This window comes from Saccostrea echinata, unplaced genomic scaffold (assembly GCF_033153115.1).
Source record: "Saccostrea echinata isolate AGI-Se365-2 ecotype Australia unplaced genomic scaffold, CSIRO_AGI_Sech_v1 ptg000030l, whole genome shotgun sequence".
Classification (NCBI taxonomy): Eukaryota; Metazoa; Mollusca; class Bivalvia; order Ostreida; family Ostreidae; genus Saccostrea; species Saccostrea echinata.
In genome coordinates this window covers 29,000,409-29,006,490 of record NW_026889779.1, presented here as the reverse complement: position 1 = coordinate 29,006,490, position 6,082 = coordinate 29,000,409, and positions in this window count along the sequence as shown.

Sequence of the window (6,082 nt, the reverse complement as noted above, 5' to 3'; positions counted from 1 at the left end):
TCTCTTTAACTAAACGCAATCAACCGGAACTATACCTCAGTGTAAGCACACTTTGTTCGAGGACACGAATCATTCACTTTGTGTTACTCGATACTGCAGGTGTCACGAAAAAAAAAATCATGCCGAGCAAATATTGCTGTGTTTGTCTTTCAAGAACATCTCTGGGTAATAGTACTGGTGTGCCACTGGGAGAGATACTGCGCTATGCAGAGTATAGATGCAGTTCATTCCTCGGGAAAATTGTGTGCATTGGCGACATGTTATGTCAAAAATGCAGGAGGAGGTTACAGATTAGAAAAGAATGTGGTAAGGTCAGTTAAGGTTTTATGTCCCGTTGCCATTACCCAGGCATCAAGTAAGGACCCTCGTATAAAGGATGTTTCTGTAAATATCGATGTAGGGTCATATGAAGACAGTTGACTAGAACTAAAACGATACATGAGAAACAAGAAACTACACGCATGTGGCCTAAAGTCAGGGACCGGAACGGATATCGATAAGCTTTCTCTAAAGACTGAAACCAATATCGGCCATATAAGTCAACGTATATATTTACCTGGAAGTGATCCTTTGAAAAATTTTTGAGCGAAAACACTCATATTTCTATTAAAAAACCAGTTGACTTTCATATAAACTTTAGCAATGTCGATATGATTTAAGCATTGATAAAACAGGGGAAAACCTACTCTGAGAGAGAAAGAGAGGAAAATTAGCTCTAGTGTAAGATTCCTGAGTATAGATTCCGGGGTGGGGTGGAGGGCTGGTTATGGGGGAAATCCTATTTTGTACAGCGGTTGTCATAAAAATTACATCATTCATATGTTTTGATTTCATAATTCCATTTTTCTCGTAGAAAGACATATTTTCTCTATCGTAGAAAAATATATTCCTTCGCAAAATCAAGGTTGTAAATGCTAGGTACATTTGTACCTGATTTAACATATTAGAAAAATATAGAAAGAAAGTTTCAATAAAAAAGGCAGGCGGGGGAAGTCGGGAAGGGGGTTCCGGACCCCCCCCCCCCCCCTGGGATTTTCAGTTATATTTTTTTTGCTTGTCAAAAACTTCGAGTGTCATATTTTTTTAATTGGCTGGACCCCCCCCCCCCTCGCAAAATTTCCCGGAACCGCGCATTAACCGATTTTCTGTGCTTTTCTCTGATCTTGGTTGTCAGAAACCAAGGCGCATGCGGGGCTTGATAGAAATAGAAAACTTGAAATGATCTAATGGAAAAAAATGAAGGAGAAATGGTTGAAAGAGAAAGCTACTTGATGTGTTTTTCTCTTTGCAAGACAGAGCGTACAAAGTGAGAAAAAAGAAATAGAAAGAGGAATCAAGAATATGAATGGGGATATGTATGCCTGTGACAATTTCATAATAAAAATCTGATAATTTATTAAATATTTATAAGATTATAAGATTTTTAGTGTACGTCTTAATATTTTCAACAAAGATTCAAAAATTGAAAAGTTTGTGCTCTGTTATTTTATTTAGATTTTTTAAAAAAAATTAATAAATAGAATTCACATTAAACAACTAAAATTTTCAATTAACGTTTAAAACGTTGTAACAACGTTATGACTTTCATAACGTTATTTTGACGTAACGTCAATGTGTACCAACACCGTGCGCAACGTCTAAACGTAAGTAATAACTGTTACTTGGTTAAGCGCCCAGCATTAGAGGTCTTTCGGATGATACCTTAATAACCAAGGTTCCATGTCACGGTAGGCGTTGGCACGATTAAGAACCCTCACTGTTCAATGGCCTTGGGTGCCGAATGTAGGTCTAAATTTGAAGATGTCTCTATGATTGAAAAATTCTCGAATGGGACGTTAACCAACATATTACAATCAATCAATCTAGTGCCGGGCGTTTGGCCAAGGAACAGTCACTACCTATGTTAAACGTCTTAGGTTTGACACCTCCCGATCACAAAGTGAGCGCCCTATCACAAGGCTACTGCGACCAGTTTTTTCTTTATAATAACAGGATTATAATTAGTCATGTTATTTTTCGGGAATATCTATGGAGCATTTTTCAGTTTTTGTTCCTTCGGACTAGCTTAGTTGGGGCCACAATAGAAATGAAAGGTTTAGGGGAATATGGATATAATAGCATATATTTGTGTATACAAAATAGATGCCTTTATTTTACGAGAAAAGTATATTTGCAGGGACCTACATACTAGTATATAGGTCCCTTATACATTGGCTTTTAAGAGTCGGGCTTGGATGACACAGCAAGTATCTATATAACGGGTCGGGTTTGTTCTTCACATTCCTTTCTGCTGAACCTTTCAAAGGTAAAGACGCATAACAAATGCTTGCAAAAAATACATCTAATTTTTGCTTTGTAATTTTAAAAAATCGTATAATTTTCCATTTATGTATTGTTTTTCAACCATTTTAAAGCTTTTATTACTGTTGATGTTTATTAAATAAGGCGGATGATGTTGGATTCAAAATTTTTACGCAGCAGACGACGCACACGCGGTTATGCCAAAAAATAATTAATTTACCATTGTATTGATATTAAATGATCAAATATTGGTTATCAACATTAATTATTGTCTTTTTGTTTCATACTGCGTCGAAATCGGAAAATGCAAACCCAGAATAGGGGAACAACAGTATGGAAACTCGGACCTTTTTTGTGGACACAGTGAGGATGGGTCAAAATATAAGTCAAAGAAAAGAAAAGCAAATAATCTGTGAACCAGTTGGAAAACCAGACATTGAATATACGTATCATCACAATCCAATATATCAGGTACATCCAACACCTTTGAAATACATAAATCGGTGAATGTTTATACTTGATTAATCTTTGCCATTGTAAAATGAGACAAAAATATAAGCAATAGTCTGCTTATGCAGTGTATAGATATTGCTTCTAAAAATCCTTTCCTTGAAGTGTTACCTTTAAAAGCTTAGAGTGTAGAATTTATTTCTATTTTTAAAGAAGGGGGGGGGGGCTTACTAAGGAAAAAACTAGTAAGTTTCAAACAAAAGCACCGGAAAGTCAAGCTGAAAACAAAATGTATATAAATATAACTACCAGTAAATCCTACAAAATTATGTCACAATAAAATAATCTTTCAAAAAATACATTCAAATAATTTTTTTATTTTTACCATAGAATTCTCTCAAAATAAGGACAAAAGACTTACATTTGCCTGGAATTGTTCAAAACTAAGGTCAAAATAATTCAATAGATTGTGCATAGATGCTATTGTTAGGTCACATTGTACAGCAGCCTTAACTTTGCCATTTGTCCGGTTATATTAGTAGAATGTTCTGGACCTATTATACATTTATATTAGGTTTCTATTTGTGAGAGGATTAAGTTTAGTTTTTGTGTAAATTCAGGTAGTATGTAATTTAACAGATACAATGTTCTGTGTAATTGTAAAGTAGAACTTGGTGATTCTTTCAAATCCAACTATTAGGCACTACTTACAACATGGCTCAGACTCAACAATGATTTGTTTGGAGAAACAATCAATTTATGAAAGCATCAGAACCAAAGAAAGCCCTAACATTCTTGTTTCATGAAAGAATTTGTAATTAAAGTTAGAGCACTAGATTATAAAAATAAATAAATAAATAAAATCTGTAAGCAAACCACCTTATCATATCTCTAGTGTGTGATGAATTTAAATAAAAGGGAGAATGAAACCACCTATCTTGCCCAGAGAAGAGTATTGTTATATTTATTTAAATGCTCCATATCACAAGTTGTTACAGATTTACACTCGAGTTGAGCTTCCAACTCAATATATATGACTTGAAACGGGGGGATCTTAATTTTGTGGGGTCTGGGAGCAGTAAACCTCTAGAAAAGGCCTTTCTCAAGTCTCGTATCTTTAGGTGCTCTCGTCGAGGATTCTATTTGCTAGCTATTAAAAATGAAATGATCTTGTAATACAAAAAGGGGGGATTTATCATTGTTAAACCACATAAATTATCAATCTCATATTGATTAAGTTTGAATGAAAAGGAATATGCAAATATTTTTATATTAACATCCATTTTCTATTACTGGAATTAGGATATCTTTGTAATGATCCTGTAGAGTGCAAATGAAAGGTTGGAAATTGCAACATCTTGTACAAGAATGTTTTGTGATCACTTATTAATGAATACATGTATATCTTAATGACCAATTATTAAATCAAAAAAGTAAATACAGTCAAACCTCATTGTATTGAACTTATTGGACAAGAAATAACTTCAATTGAGATGTCGGATATTTGAGATGTCAATATTAGAATGCTTGAGGAGTAGGTGTCAATCTGAAGTAACCATTTTATTTAAGATATCAGTGTTCCAAATACCAAAGTTAATATTACAATTACTTCTGTAAAGCAATTAAAACTTATAGAGAACATTCATCAGATTGTATGTTGCAAAATGAATATATGGTCTATTTTAACTATATTTAGTTGTCTTTAGACATCAAAATTGACCCAAAGAAAAACTTTGTCAAGTACATGTACCTTAAATTCTTCATAATGTAGCAACTATTTCTCAGAAGAATCCTAGAAGGATGCTTATATTTTGTAATTTTATACAGATAATGCTGATTGTTTGACTTCGGGCATTGGGCTTACATTTTAATGTGTTTGGATCTGAAAACTCCTAACAGGGTGCTTATATTTTGTAATTTTGTACATGTATATAATGCTGATTTTAAGACTTCAGGATGTACATTTGGTTTACATTTTAATGAGTTTGGTTTTGTTTTTAATCAGAACACCAGAAAAATATAATTTCCTTTTTGGATCAAGTCCATACTGATAGCAGTACTAGTTATATTCAGGCTGATTGCATATGAAAATATATCTCCAATTGGTGTCATTAATAATCAAATATCTATACCTAAAAGAATTTTATACTTTGCTATGGATTTTGTACTACACTGGAACAATATGGTCATGCAGAGCTGTATAGAGTTCTGATGCACATACCTGTGTCACAGGTATTAATAATGTTTATTGAAAGACTCTTTATCAGAGGTAAAGGAATTAACACATAAATATGATTAGTTGAGTATACTAGTATGACAAGCATCTGTAATAAAATTGCAGCCTAAAAATCACAGGTTCAAATTGGCACTGTCAACGTGCCAGATATCTTCATTGCAGCTAAACTGGTTATTGGTAAGTACAAATTTGAATAAACTTGTTACATGTATCAGGTAATGTATCTTTTTCTAGGAATATCATTAAGACCAGTATATATTTTCAAAATATCAATATTATTAGTCCCCTACCGGTGAAACCGGAGGGGACTATAGGTTTCCTCTGAGTCTGTCCGTCCGTCTGTCTGTCCGTCTGTCTGTCTGTCTGTCCCTCTGTCTGTCTGTCAGTCTGTCCCACTTGGTTTTCCGCACTTTTTTCCTAAACGCTTGCAGATATTGAGCTGATTTTTGGTATGTGAGTGTATCTTGATGAGTTACAGATCAAGTTTGCATTTCGTTCCGCTTCATTGATTTTTGACGGAATTACGGGCTTTTCAATTTTTAGGGGTTTTCCGCAATTTTCTTCTAAACGCTTGTAGATATTGGGCTGATTTTTGGTATGTGGCTTTACCTTGATTAGTTATAGATCAAGTTTGCATTACGTCCCGCTTCATTAATTTTTGACGGAATTATGGCATTTTCAATTCTTAACGGGAACAGAGCCAGATTACACTTGCCGGTAGGGGACTAGTATTGCTAATGCAATACTCTCAGAATGCTTGTTATAATTAACAGTTCCACAACCATTGGTAACCATAACTAAGTAGTGTGATGTATTCTAATAATTGTGTAATCTATATTTGGGTTGGGAATCTCCCGAGAAACTTGCATATTTAGGTATCAATAGGAATATAGTGAGATTCAACCTTGAAACTGGAGTTTTTGAAATGTGATTAAGGATTTCAAATAGCTCTGCTTAAAATTGCTAATAAGAGAGTGAATGTGTCACCTTCGGTGACATGAAACTTGGTTCATCAAATAGCAGCATATGCATTGGCTTTCCTAGCAATTTTCATGGATTGAGAATTATGCTATATGTAATGATAATGAATGAAAC